Source organism: Equus przewalskii, chromosome 3 (genome assembly GCF_037783145.1).
Source record: "Equus przewalskii isolate Varuska chromosome 3, EquPr2, whole genome shotgun sequence".
Classification (NCBI taxonomy): domain Eukaryota; kingdom Metazoa; phylum Chordata; class Mammalia; order Perissodactyla; family Equidae; genus Equus; species Equus przewalskii.
In genome coordinates this window covers 79,236,012-79,256,875 of record NC_091833.1, presented here as the reverse complement: position 1 = coordinate 79,256,875, position 20,864 = coordinate 79,236,012, and the positions used below count along the sequence as shown (strand labels likewise).

Here is a 20,864-nt window from a genome sequence, read left to right as displayed (position 1 = left end):
ATACCTGCAGCTATCCCAGTATTTTCACGGCAATATAGGTTACAAGGTTTGTCAAAACTGGGTAATCTGAGAGCTGGGGGGAGCACGGGTGGACAACGCTAGTTTCAATGCTTCAGAGGAGGCCCATGCCTCAGCAGAGGGTTCTGTGGTTGTATTTGGGAGGGCACATAAAAGTTTGGCAAGGGCAGCAAAATGGGAATCCATTGGTGGCAGTAGCCAGCTACTCATAAAGATCTGTATAATCATTCATCTTTGGGAGAGGGAGGGACAAAATTGATTCAAGGCATTCTGGGGGAGGTTTTGAGTACCTGGAAATAGTTCATGGTCTGAGTAGGAAACTGCTATTTCTGCCCAGTGAAGTTGGCCTCCGGAAGCTTCACGACCTTCGTCAGCCAGTGCCTTCAGACGTTCTCCACTTATAGTCTTTAAGTCATTCTAGTGGGTTGGTCCTGCCCTCAGTGACAAATACCAACACCTTACCTCAATGTACCACCAATGCTAAGGTTAAGTTTGAATTCATCACTTGTGCTGAGCTGTGTAAAAAATATCACAAAGGTGCTTAAACTGGAAGGAATTTTCTTGTGGTTCAGCTATGACTCCAGATAGGATCCAAAGAGGAGTCCGACAATCTCCTCTCAGGGTTTTACGGAGACTTACTTTGCCCTTCTGTGTTAGCCTCTTAAGGCACTGCGTCAACCTTAAAAGGGCACAGGAAAGGGCCATGTGGGTTTTTACAGGGTTCCCCACGGTTTCCTGCGCTCCTGCTTCGTCAGTATCCCATGGATCTCAGCAGTTTCTTTAACAATTCTGACAACCCACTAGAAGCAGCTGTTGTGCTGGTGGAGCCCGTGAACGTAAATTTTCTCCACGTTAAGGCAGAGCCGGATTCAGGCCCCTGCCGCAATCACGCGCCCGGGAACCCTCCGGTCGCCACTGGCCACGCGCTCAGGGCCTGGGCCGTGTCATTTCGCTCAAAGACCGGGACCTACCTGCGCTCAGAACTGAGGCCGCTGCACCCAGCAGACGCTGCACGCAAACTCCGCAGGCCCGAGGTCGGTCCAGGATGGCTCTCGCCGCCGCAGGCGCGGCCGGGCCCCGAACCCGCTACCAAGTAGCCGCGGCTGCGCCCTGGGGAAGCAAAGCGCAAAGCTGTTACCGCGCCCGGGGCTGCCCACCGGGAAGCCTCCTCCGGACGGCGCCCCGCGGCGTCTGTGCCTCGCGCGGCCTCGGGACGGGCACGGCCGCCCGCCCCCCGGACCGCCGAGGGCTGCTCTACCCCTCCGTCCTGGCCGCCGGGAGCAGCGGAGCTCCGGACGGGCAAAGCTCGAGGGGACGCGGGGCGAGCCCAGCCCCACCCGGACCGGCCGGGCGCCCCCCTGGCGTGAGGAGCCGGAGCTCGGAGCCACACTCACCGCCCACCTCCGCGGGAGAGAAGGGTCCACACCCCATGGAAACATAGCAGGAGAGGCTGGGCAGGAGGCGGGCCGCGGGGCGGGCTGCCAGTCCCCGGGAAGGCGGGGACGGGGCGGGAGGAGGGACGCGCGGCGGGATATAAATGTCCTGGGGCTGAGGGGCGGGGCGGGAGGAGGGCCGCGGGGAGAGCTGTCAATCCCAGGGGGGCGGGGCCAGAGGAGGGCTGCTGGGTAGGCAACCAATCACCGGGAAGACTGGGGCGGGGACGGGGCGGAGAGGGGCGGGCCCGGCCATAGGCGCCCAAGGGCTTACAGCTCGGGTTTTTCTGGTTAATTGCTGCAGCAAGAGGACTAGCCGGCCGTGTGCAGACCATCCTTTTTTGACCCTCAGAGAGCCCGGGCGGGAAAAGAGCGTCCCTCAAGAGGGCCTTGGCCCTCGTGGATCTGGTTCTCTCAGGCCAGCGTTCCTTCGACGGGGACTCTCCTGGCGAGTTCCTAGCCGTTACCCTTTCCTCAGCTCAGCTCCTGGACCATGGCTCTGGGTCACACAGCCTCCTGGGCAGCTCTTTCGTATGCCACATTTTTATTCACTTTTGAGAGCCTATGCGCCATGCACCCTTCTAATCCCTGAATGGACGAAACAAAGCCCTTAGACTGACATTCTAATGGAGAACAGAAATCAAGATGTAAGTATAAAATATGTCTTAGGGTGATAAATGCTAAGGAGAAAAACAGAAGTATTTATTACAACTTGAAAAACTGAAGGTAGCAAATAGTCATTCCTGTGAAGAAATGCCCCTTCTAACGCTAAGAAACAAAGAAACAACTCATCATGACTGGGGTTACTGTGCTGCTTTGGAAAATATATTTCACTGCAGAAATGACTAAATATGATAAAAGGCTCTTTACCAGGAGTGATGGCTGGTTGGCTCTCTGCACACCAGAGTAGTGTCCTATTTTGGTCTGTATTTGATAATGCACAGGAGACCAAGATGGACAAGGGCCATCACTCTGGGGTACAGGACACATGTCCTGGTGGCAGTCACATGTGAGAGGATACACATCAAGAAGACTAATGGTCGTGGGGATGGGATAGTGGTCTTCACGCCCTTCAGCTTCCCAGGCCTGTGGCCTATTTTATCCTTCCCACTGTTTCGTCAGCTGGAGCGGACACCCCTACCCAGCAGTGCCACTCCCACCCCTCCCGTCTGGGCTCCAGTCCCACTGAACTCCTCAGCCCTCCCCAGGCCATTCTTTATTTTTTGTCTCCTGCTTCTTTACTGACTTCCTCTCTCTGTCTTTTGCTCTTCTGTCTGGCTCAAGATATGGGTTTAACCACCATTAATAATACCCTTTGCTAATTTGACCCACTACCCAATCTCTAACTATGTTTATTTCATTGATTTCTCTTTTCCTCCCTCTCCCTTTTAAATTAAATTTACATTTTTTCCCCAAACTATTTTTACCTAGTAAAATAGGTATGTTCCACAGTACAGTTGAGTACGGCCAGGGGTGAGGGGAACAGCGATTGTGAAATAAAGTAGAAAGAGAGAAATGGTCAGTCCTTGGGAGCCATAGCCTCATGTTGGTGTGTGTATATTCATTTATAGAGCCCATATGTATTGAGAACCTACCATATGCCAAGCACTGGGGTAGACCTGGAGGTAAATAGATAATGAAGAAGAAACCCAAAACGTGGACTTTGCCCTTGTGGAATCTTTAGTCTAGTGGGTAAAACAGACATTAATACAAGACATATGAAAAATGTAAAAGTTTCACTTAATAAGAGACTCAAAGACTCAGCTGGAGGTTGAGGATGGGGGGATTAAGCAGAAAACTGAAGATGAGTTTGTGAGGCAAAGAGGAGCTTGGGGTATCACTCAGGTAGAGGGAAGAGTGTGTGCAGAAGTGTGCTCCAGGAAGGAGCTCAGCGTATTCATGGAAATGCAGGAAGCCTGCTGTGACTTCTGCACAAAAAGCCAAGGGTGGGGATAGAGAGAGATGCAGGATATGGCATGATAGAAACTGGGCTGCAGGGAGAGATGTGATGGGGGATGCTGGTGGCTGCCAGACCATGCCAGACCTTGTAGGCCATGTTAAAATGCCCATAAATGATGCTCATTAATAATGTGTTGTATAAAGGCATGTCAACAAAAAGTTGATGTTTGCGACGCTGGCATATGTTCAGGTCAGCATGTTAACTATAATAAGAGCTAACCTTTGTTGCACACTTCCTCCATGCTCTGTGCACTTTTAACTGCTCTACATAGATTTTCTCATTTAATCCTTTCAGCTACCTACTGAATACAGTAGGCACATTGAAATTTGTCATTTTGCTCCCTTGGATCCGTGAATTGCAAATATTTTGTGAGAGCTACTCTGTTCCAGTCTAATAGTATAAATGGCTAGTGAACATATCAGTAATTCTAAGCACATTCAAATAGTGTAGCAGCTAGTGACTCAAGTCTGTCCTTCCTTACCACCTCCCCCCCCCCCAACACACACTTGTACACAAATGTACAAACTTAGGAAAAGAAACTGAAATCAGAGCTGCAATGGCCACATGGTGGACACAGGATGGCAGCACGGAATTCTCAATTTCTGTAACTTTGAAGGTGCTTTTCCTTAAAAGTCGTTGTGGGATTTAATTTAGAACCCTTTAAAACCCAGAATTATGTTAAGGTAACCATATTAGAAGTTGCATGTTGACTGGCTGAACCCAAACACTGGTGCTTGCTGTCCTATAATGTTTGATTATATTGGATTTTAAATATTGGTTTTTCTTAAAAAACGTTCTTTAAAATGATTACATGTTATCTATTATGCTTAGCATCCAGTGTATTCCATGAAATTACTATATAAATTATATTTGGTTGGTTAGTTAAACTAATTAGCATAAGGTATCCAATTGAAAGTGCAGCCCAAACAATTTAATTCTATTAGGGAAAATTGAGTGAAGAGATGGACCTGCTGCTTCTGTAGCGCAATTTAAATGAGACTGCTTGAGCTGAGTCCTGTTCTACATCAAAAAAAGAACACAAATCCCTTCAGGTTCTATTTCTGGCTTTACCACAGCTTTGCTATTATACCCAGAGCAAGATGGAACCTGTTACTGTTTTTCCATCTGCAAAATGTAGGCAATGCTTTTAGCCTTTTTCACAGGAGTGGCAGGATTAATGTGTGCCACAAATGACCTTGACCTGTTTTGTAACTGCAAATGCATTTTTATTGCCATATTTTCATGAAAAGTGAAAATCTGCTAGTTTTTTTCTGATGAGTTAATATTAGGCTAAAACGCTAAAGTCTGGAATATGTACTTTATCAGCTGCTCTTTAAAATTCCAGTTTCCAAATTTAAACAAAGGGAGAACAAGGTAAATTTTTCAAGTGATAATCAAAACAGTAGGAAGGAAGTGAAAGGGTTGCCTTATAAATCGAGATCTATTTGGTTTTTCAAAACTGCACTCTTTATTTTCAATAAGATTAGTAAGAGTATCTGAAATACATCATTAAAGGCTATGTTGAATGAGGCTGACTTGCTGGAAAAAACAATGTCAAAAGTGTCAGGATGTGGTCTCCCTGAGAGTTTACATGTCAGGCCAGTTGAGAAGTTTGTGACAATGTGCTTTAGAGCAATTGTTGATCACTCTGAGATCTTTCCGTCAATCCCAGTACTGATGCCGTGGGCCTGGGACTGATGGTGCAGGATGTAAGAAAACACTCTTAAATGTAGTGGTTTTTCAGGACTCCAGCTAGTTGGAAGATTCTCTTATCCATCCTCAGTGACTGTGCTTACCTCCATCACGGTGGGAGAGTTCAGTCCTAATTTCAGCAATTAGCTCAGACACACATTGGGATTTACTTGCTTTTGAAAGAGAGAATCCAGGTCAGAATCACAGGCATGAAATCAATTACTTCAAAATATTGAGCTCGTTCGTGAGAAATGTTCAGTTCTCCACTCATATAGATGCCAGGTAGAGGTATTTCCGGTAGGATAATGTTGCTGGCTGTCGCTGCTCACTTCCCCACTGTTTCCCAGGGAAGGAGGAGCTTCTTTGGGGAGTTAGAAGAAAGAACTGAGCAGGAAGGTGCAGTCTCTTCCTACCTCCAGGCTTTTGATGCCTGCTAACCTGCCAGTGCTTATGTGAATCCTGTTTTCTGCAACTGAGTCTGTCTAACACACTTGCCTCGTGCCTCTGGCCATGCTGATATTAATGTTTGTTATCTGGACTCTGGGGTGAATTTTACTTAAAGAATGGAGACAATTCCTATTCATGAAATTCTCCCAAATCAACTCTCACCTCATTTCAGTATCTCAGAGGGGAAATCACCCCTTTGCTATGTGCTGGAATTCACATAAAATTGGAAATAACGAATGTTCTATTTTCTGCTCTTGCTCACATTCTCTGTACTCTTCATGGCAGTGGCTGTAGAAGTGCAGAGTGAATGCAAAAAGTGTAACCTTTTTACATTTGACTATTTCTGCGGTTGGTTTAACCAAGACTGTGAGCTCCGTGAAGCCGTATCCTAGATCTAGCACAGTAGCTGACGTGTATTTGAGAGTCAACACATATTTGTTGACTGAATGAGTTATTAAATTTAGAGTATTTTAATTGAAGATGTTTAAAAACCATTTTGAGGTATTTCATAATGCCCTTAATCAAATTCCAGTAGCATAGTAAGTTTACTTATAGGTGATCTAATCCATCCTGGGGGTCTTACCACACGCATTTTGGGACAGACTCATCATGGAGGCCGTGGGTGTGCAGAACTGAGGAAGCTTTTAAGCAATTATCACACACATGAGGGCACCACCGCATCAGCCTGGACCTCACGTAAACACATGATACATAAATACAGAATCCCAGCCAAACTCTTCCAGATGGGAAGAGTTAAAAGGATAGAGTCCGTCCTGGACACTGATTACAAGGAAAGTGATCGCAGCTCTCTGGGGCCTGAAGCTCCAGCCTGGGTCCTGTAACAGCTGTCATATTATTGTCTGCCTCGCCTTTAGCCTGTACCTGATGAGCCCCTTTCTACTACGTGTACTTCCTCTGTACTTCCACAGCGCATACTCCAACTGCGCATCCTTGCTCCAGTTGACCTAACTAAGCCCAAGCGTCCTCCCTCTCCTTTCCTAGACGCCTGGGACTCTCATTTTCAGCCACATGTGTGAAAGGTGGTCTGCACTTCCATTTATGCACTTCATTGGACACCAGGCACTAATTAAGCACCCGCTGTGTGTTGGGCATTGGGCTATGTGCCTGGGAGACAAAGATGATCCAAACATGGTCCTGGCTCCCTAAGAGCTCATGGATGATGACCATGCAGTAAGTGATGTGGTCGAGGTAGCACTGAGCACTGTGGGAGACAGAAGCGAAGGCATCAAACCAGCCTGGGAAGCGTGCCAGGGGCAAGGCCTCCATCTTCAGGTCGCCATGTCCCAGACGAGATGGAAGTGGAGGTGGCATTGAGAATTTCCAACAAGCCCCAGACTCGCAAGGCTTTGTGAAGCTGAGCATGTGCTCAGGAGAAGAGGGTTAGTTAGACGTGGACTCTGGAGAGGAAGGAAAGGGAAGTTCTGCAGACATTACAGAAAATGTCAGGTGGTTAGATTTTTGGGCTTAGAGCACTTGCCCCTCTTTGTGATGGAACCTTGTCGGCACCCTTTTAAAATCGGTGTTAGAGAATCAAAGCTAAGAGATAAAAAAGGGTCCATTTACTAAAATTCTCTTATAATACATTAGGAAAAAATTGTGTATGTGTGCTGTAGGTGTTTTTACTACCATTTTAGAGGAGGTTTATGGTTTCCTAACGAGCTTCACTCAGTATAAGAGACATACTTGTATAGACAAGCTGAGGAAAAAGCCTGATTGACATTGATCTCAAAGGTGTTGCTGGGAAGGTTTTTTTGTTTGGTTGTCTTTGAAGTGAAGATCAGAGGTGATTCCTTGTCACCCACAAAACTTTGATGTTTTCCTGCACTACCGCTCACAGCCAGGATAGGATGTAAACACCAACATCCACAGGCAACGTCCACAATACTTTTATGACTAGGAGAGAAATTTGTTAAGGAAAATATAATTTGTTACTGCTCAGTGTGACTTTGAAATGTTCCTGGGCATCCTGGAGGGAAGCCAAGTTCTAGAACAGAAGCATTAACATTCATTGACAAACAAAGTCTATGTAAAAACCAGTTTAACTGACTGCAAATGAATGTATCAAAGTGGCAGAGAAAGGACTTGCTTTAGGGTAGTTGGAGTGGGAGGGAGTTAGGCTGTGAGTCTGGCTGCTGGGTATACTGGCTTAGGACTGAGGTTTTGGAGCTGGACAGGCTCAGCTTTGGATCCTGGCTCTGTTATTTACTAGCTGTGTGCCCTGGAGCAAATTACATCCTCTCAGCTTCCTCATAAACAAAAAGGGGGTAATAATATTGTTGTTAGGATTATGTGCAATTACATAGTTAAGGCGCCTAATATATAAGTACATGCTCAAAATGGTAGATATATTGATCTTGAGCAAAATAATCATTTCACAACATTTTAACTCTGAAGTCTTAAAGAATATAGCCTTAAATATATAGTCTTAAAGGACATAAATAAAAAGAATTTTATTTATTTCTTTCTTTATTTATTTATTGCTGAGGAAGATTCACCCTGAGCTAACATCCATGCCAATCTTCCTCTGTTTTTCAGTATGTGGGCTGCCAGCACAGCATGGCCACTAACAGAGCTGTGTAGGTCTGTGCTCCAGCTCTTCCTGGTATGATATTGGCTTATGTCTTTCAATCATTGTCATAGAAGGCTGAAGATGCCAGGCATGACTCATCAAAGGATATGGATGAGACCCGGTAGAGAACCTGAGGACCAATTATTCCCACATACACAACTATGATTATTCCATATATTGTATTAACAAAGGCATCGGTGATTTCTGGTTATTTCTGGCTCTCCCTTACAAATATTATTCTTTCCTTAATTATAACCTAGTATATGTATATATGGGAAGTGAAAGTAGTGCTTATACTTTAATCAACAGAGTGGTCCTCCAATCTCTGAGAATGTCCTACTATGCCTTAAAGCTTCAGGGGAAAAGAATAGGGGATTCAAAAAGGAAGAAATCCCCTGTCTGGCCCACTGGAACAACCACATCCATCTACACATCCATCCGTGCATCCATGCATCCATGCATCCATCCATGCATCCATGCATCCATCCATCCATCCACTACTATGTTTTAAGCACTAGGGACACAGTGTTAAGAAGATGACTGCCCTCATAGAGTCTTCAGTCTATGAATCACTAGGGTCGCTGATTTGCCAGCCACTTTGTCCTCACATCAGAGCAAAAGAAGAACATTCTATCCCCAAAGAAGTTCATTCTAGAAAATTTGGAAAATATACAAATAAATTAAGAAAATGATAATCATCTTTAATCTGTTTCCTAGAGCTAATCACCATTAACATTTTGGTGTATTTCTTTAAGGTCTTCTGTGTTTCTGTGTGTGTCTAACAAGAGTGAAGTCATGAAGTACATAATTTTATGTCTTGTTTTATGACTCACTTAACATTACATCATGAGCAGTTTCCTATTCTATTAAGAATTTTTAAAAATATGACTTTTAGTCTTGGTTGGAGTTCCAGCCTATGGGTCTATTAAATTAATTGTTACTGAACATTTAGACCGTTCTTTTTTTCCCTTATTTTTTACTATTATAATTATACTAAAATAACATCTCCAAACGGAAAGTTTTGCCCAAATCTCCTTGGGGTTTTTCCTTAGATTTCTGGAAGTGTAATTTCTGGATCAATGGATATGAAATATCAATGCAAATAATCCATACTCTATAAATAAAATTTGGGGTGAGTTTATTATGAGCTAGGTCTGAGGACTATAGGCTGGGGGGTCTTCCTTCCCCAAGTGGGATGTACAGAGTGGCTATATACCTTCTTGAAACAAGGAGCATACATCACGTATGACGGGAATATCCATTTTACAACAATCACCAGATTGCTTTGCGAGCACAGCAGGTCGGTGGTCACAAGGTGAGCACAGCAGGTCAATATTTAATCCTTAGTTTCCAGGAAGAGATGCTTATCCTTAAGGAAATTTTGATATGGGAGGAAGCTACATCCCCATCTTTAAGGGCGCATTCCTTGTCTTTGGGACATAGTAACTGTTTAAAGCAGATGTACAACGCATGCTCAACAGGCCACATCAGGCTCTTTTGGAGAAACAAGGTCAGGCCAAATTAGTTTTAAACCAAATGGCCTCCTCATATCCTCCAGTATCTCCTATCACTTTACATTTATTTATCAGAAAGTTTTGTAGCTTTTGCCAAATCACTTTCCAGAATAGAAAAGATTCCATCCTAGAACATCTGGAAAATTAAAAAAATAGTTCAGCTCAGTGTTTGCTATCATGGATGTCAATCACAATGCCATATTTGGCTGAACAATTTTATCTCTTTATAGGTCAATGTTGGGACACAGCTTTTTAAATTATAGGTTTGAGAGGGTGACTTTGAGTGAGCCGTACTGAAAACAGAGGACATTTTTGGTATTTTTCTCTTTTTTCCCCTTGTCTTTCAGCTCACTTTCTTTTTTTTTTGAGGAAGACTAGCCCTGAGCTAACATCTACTGCCAATCCTCCTCTTTTTTTTGCTGAGGAAGACTGGCCCTGAGCTAACATCCATGCCCATGTTCCTTTTCCTTATATGTGGGATGCCTACCACAACATGGCTTGCCAAGTAGTGCCATGTCTGCACCCGGGATCTGAACTGGTGAACCCCCGGGCTGCTGAAGTGGACAGTGTGCACCCAACTGCTGTGCCACCAGGCCGGCCCCTCAGCTCACTTTCTTTATTCTCTCTCCTACGCTTTTAATTCACAGCCTTTCAACCTCCCCACCTGCCCTGCCCCCAATACCTCCACCTATGCTGTTAATCTGTGGTAACAACCTGGTATGGATCTCTCCAAGTTTTTCCTCATGCTCATGTAATCAGATAGACATTTATGTGCACACACATGTAAACAGACACACACAATCTTATTATTTTACAGAAATGATATCTCATTATACTTACTTCCACATAAAAGAAAGAAAAAAGAAAGTTGTGCTCTTGGTGGTGAGTTCAGCAGTGGTCGTTGCTGGAAGTCGAGCGCAGAGATACTGCTCCAGCCTTTCAATAATAGGTGCTTTTTAAGCACCTAACAGCTGGTATTAAATACCTTTCTAATTAAAACAGCTAGAGTGATAGCTCTTTCCTTCACCTGAATTCTGACCTTATTCAAGTGCCCTCCCTCCAAATTTCGTCATTAATATATGTCATTGCTCTTAAAACTTCTTGCAAGTCTGATGGATATAAAGTGATATCTTGGTATTGTTTAATTTTTTATATGAGTCTAAGCATTTTTTGTTTTTTTTTTATCTTTGCTGTTTGTGTGAATTGCTTATTCATATCCTTTGCCATTTTCCTTTTGGGTTGTTTACCTTTATCTTATCCATCTTAAGAGCTCTTAATGTATTTTAAATTGTCTTTGTCTATCATTCATAATTCCAACCTTCAACCCCCAAATGTATTGTTTTTTAATAGTAAATAATTCCTAACCCCTTCTAAGTACTTTCCTGATTACAGGGGCAGGAAAGAGAAAAACCATATTTCTCAGATTCTCTTGCAGCTAGGAATCTGATGTGAATTAGCTTGTACATTGGTATGCACTCATGCAAGATCTGGAAGCCAGAAGTGAGATGAAAGCCGTTTTCTTTGGCTATTTTGCTGGAAAGGAAGTTTGGAGAAACATGAATATTTATGACCTGACTTTGCATTCCAGTGTTTGATCACCAGCTTCCTGATTGTGAGAGCTGGGGAGGCAGTAATGGTAGCAGCAATAATTTTCTGATGTCTAGATTGCAATTTTGTTGACGTACCCTTGAAATTGGTCATATAGTGGCAGCCACCTGACTTCTGGTCCTCTGGCCCTCCTAATACTTTTTGTAAACACCTAATTCCCTGTATTAAATCCTTCTCTTCTTAAATACCTAGGGCGGTTCATGTTTCCTGCACTGTATCCTGACTGATAGACTTTATTTAAGATATCTTTGATAGTTTAAAATTTTTATATAGCAATATGTGTACCATTTTTATTTTATAGCTTATGAGACTGTTGACTTGGTTAAGAAACATCCATGACCCTAGATTATACACAGAGTCTCCTAGATTGTTTTTTAAGGTATTCGTGATTTAATTTTCTATGTTTAAGTTTTTTACCGTATAAGTTTCAGATCAAATTTTACTTTTTTAGGTGGTGTTATGAATTGTGTCCACCCCAAATTCGTATATTGAAGCCCTAATCCCCAATGTGACTGTATTTGGAAATAGGGCCTTTAAAGAGGTAATTAAGGTTAAGTGAAGTCACAAGTGTGGGTCCCAAACCAACATGACTTGCATCTTTGTGAGAAGAGGAAGAAATTCCTGGGATCTGTGTGCACAGAGAAAAGGCCATGTTGAGGACACCTGCAGGCCAGGGAGAGAAGCCTCTGGAGAAATCAACCCCGCTGACAGCTTGGTCTTGGACTTCCAGCCTGCAGAACTGGGAGAAAACATTTCTGTTGTTTAAGCCACCTGGTCTGTGATATTCTGTTGTGGCAGCCCTAGCAAACTGATACAGGTGGACAGGTGATTGTATCAGTATTATTTATTACTTAATCACTTTTCTTTCATTGAATTGAAATACCGCTTTATCATGTATAAATGTCTATATGTATAGGGACCAATTTATGGATTCTCTGGTTTATTTTTCTGTTTGTTTATTGCTATGTCTATACCACACTGCTTAGATTATATTGGTTTTATGGTAAGTTTTGCTATTGGGTAAGACTAATCCCCCCTCTCTGTTCTTCTTTCTTCCCCCACTCCCATGGGTTACTCCTTGAAAAGGGTCATTTTCTCAGAGTGACACACGTACACAGCTTGACAAACCAAATAGTACGATAAAGCTTGTAACTAAAAAAGGAGCCCCCATTCTACTCTCAGTGGGATGCTGGGAAAGGTTTAACAACTGGCTCTCTGATTTGTGGAGTTTTCTGTTTCAATGGTATAACTACTCCCAGCATAACTGATTTCAAGGGCCCGTTGTGATGTCGCTGAACAGAGAATTGGGAAGTAATGTGCCCAACTGGCTTTTCAACCTAGAACAAATCAGCTCTAGCACACCACTGTCCATTCCTGAGTTCTTCTTCTGGGATACTTTTTAGCTGTTTTTCTGGTACTTACATCCATATCTTTAAAGATTTTATTTTTCCTTTTTCTCCCAAAGCCCCCCGGTACATAGTTGTGTATTTTTAGTTGTGGGTCCTTCTAGTTGTGGGATGTGGGATGCCGCCTCAGTGTGGCTTGATGAGCGGTGCCATGTCTGCACCCAGGATCCGAACTGGTGAAACCCTGGGCCACCGAAGCGGAGTGCGTGAGCTTAACCACTCAGCCACGGGGCCAGCCCCAACATCCATATCTTTAAGTAGTATGCTTACCTGTCTGTTTCCTGGTGTGTAAAGTTTAGGCATTATCTGTTGATATGCTATGATGGAGGATAGGATGTCATCAAATACCTTTTCTATCCCCATGCTCTCACTTCCTCTCCCAGTAAAGTTCTATCACAATTTTTATTTAAATGAATATTCAGTGTTTATTTTATTATAATCACCTATTTATGTACCCAATTACATACCTAATTATAATGTGATTATTATGATTATATCCTACTTGATGAGCTAAGTAATTTACCATGATAAAATTTCCCTTATTATACATTTTTCTAAACTTTTTTCTGATGGCTAAGTTTTCTAATGCTCTATCCTGTTTCTCCCAAATTCTCCAAGAGTAAAACCTGTGGTAAAGCTGGGACCCCTTAAAGGATGAAATTCAGTGAAAATGTAGACTAATCTGCTTGAGGCTGGCATTTGAGGCTATGAGGAAAACTATTTGTTTCTATCACTATTCTGGGTAGAAAAAATAAAAAATTATTTCACATGAAAATTTACATACCCCCCAACACGTGGCTGTGGATGTAAATTTGTATTACCAGTGCAGTAAGGGAAAACCAGAAGCTCAGAACTTATATTATGCTGGTCACAATTTGCAAATGCCTCCTGGCATGTGGCCAAGACAATTGCAAAGCCACTCTAGAGGAAAGCATGGGACCATCCAATTCCGGCCACTCAGGGTTCCCTGAAGATCAAGTGCAAACAAATGGAGGCTCACAATGAAACATTATCCAGCACGAGAAATGACTCATCATGAATGAAAGTCAGCAAAAATGCTCGCAAAACATTAGGTTCCTCAGGATGAAAGATATTGGAATTATTATCAACAGAAAATAAACTATGCATAAATGTTTAAAGAAATAAAAGATTTGAGTAAAAAATTGAGAAAGGAACAGAAAACTTAAAAAATTAAAATTAAAAATGTATATATATGTTCTAAGGAAAGAATTTGCAATGAAAGTTTAGGGAAATCTTTGTGGTGGAGGTGATTTTTGAACTGGGAATTATAGAAAATGTGTCCAATTTCCTTATTACTTTTAATTCCCCTTAATTACCAAATGCTTCCTGAAATCTTTTCTCTCTCACTTTCAGGAACGCTTCCTATGGTGATGAGGAGAAAAGAGCCTCCCTGTGGTATTCGGAGTCCTGTACGGGCATGGCTGTCTTTGGGAGTTTCTTCTTTGTCTGTTGAGGTTTTCATTCAGTACTCTACTGTTTTAACCATTATAGGTTCATGGTCCATCTTCACATCTCAAAGAGTGATTCTCTCATCTATCCCAGAGTTGTCTTGGCTCTTCTTAAACATTTATTCTTTCATATTAGTATTAGAATCAGCTTGTCAAATTCCCTAGAAAATCTTGTTAGGAATTGGGTTGGGATGGCACTGAATGTATATGAGGAGAACTGAAATCTGTGGAACAATTTTATAACTGATGATTTGATAAAAGTTGTCTATGAAAACCATTTGAGCATGGTGCCTTTTGGGAGGAGGGAGAAGTTTAAAAAATTTCTTTTTTATTAGTTCTGGTAGATTAAAAAAAATTTCTTTTTTGCTGTCTAGGATCTGAGCTACATTCTTGTTTGGGGAATTCCCTATTGTATCAGTCTTGGCCAAAGGCAGGACCTGTCTTCCATTATAACATTTGAAATGATCAAACATACACTTTCTTCTGCCCTCTAGCATCTAGAATATGGGAATATGCTGTAGGCTCAGCTAATGGGACCTACCTGCCTAGGATCTTAAGTCTGGAGCAAATCAGCAAAGAATCAAGGACATTCTAGAGAGTTTTTTTTTTCTTTTTCCTTTTTTTAAAGATTGGCACCTGAGCTAACAACTGTTGCCAGTCTGTTTTTTTTGTGCTTTTTCTCCCCAAATCCCCCCAGTACATAGTTGTATATTTTTAGTTATGGGTCCTAGTTGTGGCATGTGGGATGCCGCCTCAGCGTGGCCTGACGAGTGGTGCCATGTCCTCGCCCAGGATCGGAACTCATGAAACCCTGGGCCGCGGCAGCAGTGCATGAGAACTTAAGCACTCGGCCATGGGGCCAGCCCCCTATATGTGCTTAATGTTCAGTTTATCAATATGAGCCCCAACTGACATCCAGGTTATGCTTGGATAACCAACTCCTTTGTTTGCTTGGGTCATAGACCCTTATCTGTGACTGGTTGAGTTTATTCTCCTTCTCACCCAGGGGGAACTTCCCAGGATTTTCTCTGGGGGGGAGAGGGAAACACCTTTAAGGAGCTGAGAGTAGACTGACTTCTCTTTACTTGGGTAACACTTTTCATTCTTAACTTGAGCTGGATTTTCCAGGGCTCTAGAATTCTAAATACCATAGTTGAGTATTGTTGAGTAATTCTTGAAATATAGTTTATCAGTGTCATGAGACTATTCAGAATTTATATTTCATTGTTTCTTTATTTATGTATATGTGACATTGATTCCTAATTATCCCCAATATCATTGTCTTCTTTTTCCTTAATAATAAAGTTTCCAGTGGTTTAGCTGCACACACAGTCCAGAATAAAGACCACATTTCCAAGCCTCCTTTGCAGCTTGGTGTGTCCATGTGACAAAGGAATTTAAGTGGAAGTTGTATGTTGTCCTTCTAAAAAAAGTCTTTAAAAGGAGAGCACATCTTTCTTTAGGTCTTCCTATCTTTCTGTTGGTTGATGTGTAGACACAACGATTGGAGCCAAGCAGACAACCTGGACCCTGGAGGACAGAGACTCATGTTGAGGATGGTGGATAAATGGGATAGAAGTCTGGATCCTTAATGATTGTAGAGCCACCCTATTATCCTGGCCTGCTTCCCACTGACATCTTGCATATGTAAGAAGAGAAATACACTTCTGTCTTTTAAGCCACTGTTATTTGGGTCTTCTGTCACATGCAGCCAAAGCTAGTCCAAAATGATATACGTACCAGGCAGGCAACCATATATTGTTTGACATGCCAAAAAATCACACTTTAATTTTGTTTATTATGTACATTCTTGAGTCGTTGAAAACCCCAAAGAACATGGCATCATAGTTGTAGATTATGTAGACTATAATTTATAGTCCATAATTGTAGACTATAATTGGATAACTACTTAAGAGTGTAAGCTGCAAAGAAGCCAAGGTCATTATTGCCAAAACAACAGGAGAGTCCATTCTCCTAATAGAAACTTGATTTTGTTCAGGTATCTACCTTCCCCTTTCCGACACAGCCCAGGGGACGCTGGCCCCACCCCAGCTCTAGGGAAGGCCTCGTGATCTAAGTGTTATCCCGTATTTCTCCTCAGAATTTGGTTCAGGAATGGCTCTACGACCCATGTTGGGCTACTCAGACACTAGAAGCAGTTCAAGAGCTTCTGGGGGAAGTTCTTTCTCATTCGCTTGGAGACCTTCTGAAAGCTCCTCTTTCCCACTTGCCCTGGTGGTTGCTGTTCACATCCAAGGCTGGCACTGCTGTAGCCATCTGGCTATCAGCTTGAAGAGGAAGCCAACACAGAGGAAGGCACAGCCAGTTACATCACAAGCACATGGAATCACAGCCGTTGGATTCAGATGATCCTGAAGTGGGTTCAACCTCTGGACTTCTAGTGAAGTGAGCCAGTCAATCTCCCTGTTATTTAAGGAAGATTGAATTGGATTTTCTATGACTTGCAATTAAAAGCATTTTGAGCTGATATAGACACATGGTGGAAATAAGCCCTCAACTGGGAGCAGAATACTTGGTTCTCCCTCCAGCCCACCACCAATTGGCTGTGTGACCTTAAGCAAGTCACTTCACTTCTCTGGGACTTACCTTCCTCATCTGAAAAAGTGAAGCTTTTGGACAAGATCAGTGGTCCTCAACCATGGGTGGTTCTGCTCCCGTACGAGATGTTTGGAAAAATGTGGGACGTTTCTCATTACCACAATAACTGTGGAAACACTACTGACATTTACCAGGCAGAGGACAGGGATGCAAACTGTCTACAATGCTTGGGATGATCCCATGCAATGAAAACTTGTCTCACCCCAAATCACTAGATATTCCTCTTATCTCTAACTGCTCTTACGACTCTTGGGTCACTTATTCAACTTATCTTAATTTATGCTTTCTCACTCTTTACGATCTGCTGGCCTCCATTCGGCTGCCTAGATAGAGCCTTTATATCAGTGATTCTCAGTTTTGTTCCCAAGGACAATATGCACCAGGATCACCTTAGGGAATTGCTAAAAATTCAGATTCATGGGTCCCACCTGAGACCTGAGTCAGCATCAAGATCCCCAGGTGACACGCTGCAGTCTATAATGTGCTTTACCTGTTTGTGCATCTTCCTAGGCCATAAAATACCAACAGTATAAAAGTTTTCTCATAAAACTTTTATAAATCATAGATACAGGGAACAGATTGGTGTTGTCAGCAGCAGGGGGTGGCAGGGTGGGCGAAATGGGTGAAAGTGATCAAAAGGTATAAACTTCCGGTTATAAGATGAATAAGTCCTGGGGATGTAATATACAGCACGGTGATTATAGTTAATAACACTGTATTATATATTTGAAAGTTGTTAAAAGAGTAGATCTTAAAAGTTCTCATCACAAGAAAAAGAATTGTAACTATGTGGTGTTGGATGTTAACTAGACTTATTGTGGTGATCATTTCATAATATATACATACATCGAATTACTATGTTGTGTACCTGAAACTAATACAATGTTATATGTCAATTATATCTCAATAAAAAAAACCTTATAAGTCTTATAAAATCATTTATAAGATTTTAAAAATGAGGTCATCACCCATTTTGGTATTTGAGTTCTTTACATAAATTATTTCTCTAACCCTCACAGAAACCTGATAAAATAAGTAACTATCTTCATTTATAGATTAAAAAAATTGAAGTTCCTATCCCCATTTTACAGGTTAAGGAAAGAGCTGCCTTATCTTTATAAGCTAGCAAATGTAGGGGTGGGAGTTGAGCCCAGATTTGCTTCACCCCAAAACCTGAACCCACTCCATCATACTACACAGTCTCATGCTGTTCTCTGTCTTTGTGATATTGGCTCCAAGTAAACACACCAGAAAACTCCCCTGGCTGCTACTTGCAACTGTTCACACAAATGATGTACATCTAAAATACATGTGGCAGATGTGTGATTTAATATACTATTAATGAAAAAAAACCCAGGTTATAAAACAGTATGTACAAAATGACTGCAGGGAGGCATTACAGAATATATATATATAGTTGCCAATCTTCCTCCTTTCCCCGCCCCCAAATCCCCAGTACCTAGTTGCATATTCTAGATGTAAGTTCTTCTAGTTCTTCTGTGAGAGCCATGGCCACAGCATGGCTACTGACAGAAGAGTGGTGTGGTTCTGTGCCCAGAACCGAACCCGGGCTGCCGAAGCAGAGCACGCTGAACTTTAACAGTTAGGCCATCAGGGCTGACTCAGAATATATTTTTCAAAGTAACTACATTGCACAAGTGTGGCAGAGATGGCTGCTAACACTCATGTTTCCCCTTCCTTAGCTTAGAGTTTTCACTTAGACATGGCTGCCCAATGAGGAACTACCTTTCCCAGCCTCCTTTGTATCCAGATCAGGACACACGGCTAATTCTCACCAGTGGGATGTGGACAGAAGTGATGTGTCATTTCTGGCTTTGGGCTTTTAAGAAATGGGGTGTGCCTTTTTAATACTCCCCTCTACCATCCGTTAGCCAGGTGCAGAAGACTCCAAGGAAACAGAGGCTATTGGACCCATAACTTGGAAGGAGCCCGGGTCCCTGAATGATCATGAGGAGGGACGGCCCTGGCTGAGCAAGACACCTACACTGAACTATTACACGAGCAGGAAATAAACTTCTGTTGTGCTATGGCATGGAAATTTGGGTTTTATTTGTTATAGCATCCTGCCTAATTCAAGAAATAGTGTTACTGTATCTAATACAAGTTACACAAACCAATAAATAATTATAATTTTTATTTTCTTCTTTTTATACATGTGTGATTTAAAAAAAACGACATTTGGTGGGATTCAAAGTTCTAGTTATAGCAACGAGCATCCTCACTGCTTTTGACCTCTCAAAATTCGTATCATATAAAGGATATTGTAGAATCCGTGGAGGAAGGAGTAAAAAGCTGGTAGATTGACTAGCTACCTCTGAACATTTCCTTTCATATGGAATCTGATCATATATAGAAAGTCATCCAAACAGCCTTGAATTAGTAGTACACCAGAAGGACAAAGAGGTATCAAAGATTCGGGAACCACCTACCAAAAAGTTTGCTTTTCCTTGAGTTGAGTGGCATTTTATACACAATAAGTATGAATAAACACGGGACAACAGGTTGCAAAGTGCTTTTAAGGGCATAAAAAAGAATGGACAAGAGATTTGCCTATCTCTTATCATGATACCTTGAATAAATAAAGGAGGCTGAATTTAATAGCTAGTTGACTAGAAGAATCACAGGTTTTTTGAAAAGCTGAGTGGTGCCTTGTGTTTAATTTCCAGTCAGTTATGCTGCAGTGTCTTAGCCAATGACTCATAATGATTTGCAGTAACATAATCCAAAGGTAATAAAAAGCAAAACTGATTTAACCATGAGGCTTGATAAGAACCCTGCAGAGTACATGTCAGCCACAATGTGGAAGGGTTTTAATAGGTTTAAGATTTCATCAGACATCAAAAAGAAGATGAGAGAAAGGTTTATAATTGCTTGAGGTAACAGAAGAAATCAAAATAGTTAATTGCTGACAATGAGAATTAAATCCCCAAATGAAAATTGGGTGATAGAGTTTAGCTCTAAAATATAAGGGAATATTTATTTTCATGGACAATATCGAGGTAAAATGGCAATGGCATTTTGCTTCTCAGGGTTCCATGATTACCGTATTCTTTCCCTTAGCGAGGGTTTCCATGCAGATGGAAAGAGACCTTTGTGGACAGAGGCTTGATTTCAAATAGATTATTCACACTGCCTGGCTATGTCTCCACGAAACCAAAAGATCTAGATAAGGAGTATAAAGCTTTAAAAATGCCAAATGATGCCAAGGTTTCTGATGTTTCCAAATTATCCAAGTGTTTGTACAGATGCTTCCAAATATGTTGATGTAGATGTTGGCTGTTTAGTTGACAAAACTCAGATAAGTACTGGGACTTTTTATTTTTAGGACAACTATTTTTAGCATGAGTTTCTATTAATGTTTAATGATGGATGGTAGAGTAACTGCTTCAAATTCCTGCCCCCAGGAGGAGCCCACATATTCAGGGAAGCCTTTGGAAAGATGCTTCTCACTCCAGCTTCTAAGGCCACTGTTACTCGTGTCACTTGAAATCCAATAAGTCCTCTAAAAATTCCTGAGTTATTCCAAAGAGGAAGACATATCAAGGATATGGAGAACCTGATAAAATGACTTCATGGGCAGCCTAGTGTTCAATAAGTACATGAGAAAATGTGGCAATTGGAAGAGAATGTTCACAGACCCATTTTACCACGTCTGCCGCCTACCAGCACCCAAAGCCACATCTTCATATTGGTGAATTTCCTATGCTCTTGTCTAAAACCAACTCTTCCGCTTTGCACTAGAGCCCATCCACTCTTGCCTACTCAAGATGTTCCAACAGTTCTCCTCTCTCCTACATCAGGTTTTCTCTCTCTTCAGGACCCTTCCCATAAGCATACACACATGCCATTTGTTTCTCCCATTATTTACCCACACACACACACACACACACACACACTGCATGTTCTTTTGACTATACATCCTTAGCTAGCTACTGCCACATTTATTTTAGAGCAAAAATCCTCAAAGATTTGCTGGTACTCACTGTCTCCAAGTCTTCTCCCATTTTTTCTTAAACCTGCTCTGATGAGGCGTGTGTTCTGCCCAGTCCCTCAAATCTGCTCTCATCAGGCGAGGCTGCTGAGTCTA

The 20,864-nt window shown here is 42.1% G+C and overlaps 1 long non-coding RNA gene and 1 other non-coding gene across 5 annotated transcripts; one reads left to right on the top strand and one right to left on the bottom strand.

Annotated features, from left to right (window-relative positions):
• Window positions 1–588: 588 nt before the first annotated feature.
• On the bottom strand, window positions 589–710 carry LOC139082713 (small nucleolar RNA SNORA26). Its single transcript, XR_011538916.1, has one exon. It is a non-coding gene; the product is annotated as a small nucleolar RNA SNORA26 (small nucleolar RNA).
• A 970-nt stretch (window positions 711–1,680) lies between these two features.
• Window positions 1,681–18,913, top strand: LOC139082315 (uncharacterized). Of its 4 annotated transcripts, none has more exons than XR_011538199.1 (5): window positions 1,726–2,098; window positions 11,714–12,087; window positions 14,043–14,143; window positions 15,601–15,784; window positions 16,239–17,729. It is a non-coding gene; the product is annotated as an uncharacterized lncRNA (long non-coding RNA). The 4 variants fall into 4 exon arrangements; XR_011538198.1 differs by having other exon boundaries at window positions 1,731–2,098; window positions 14,043–14,098; XR_011538200.1 differs by having other exon boundaries at window positions 1,745–2,098; window positions 14,043–14,098; window positions 15,633–15,784; window positions 16,239–17,691.
• The last annotated feature ends 1,951 nt before the right edge of the window (window positions 18,914–20,864 follow it).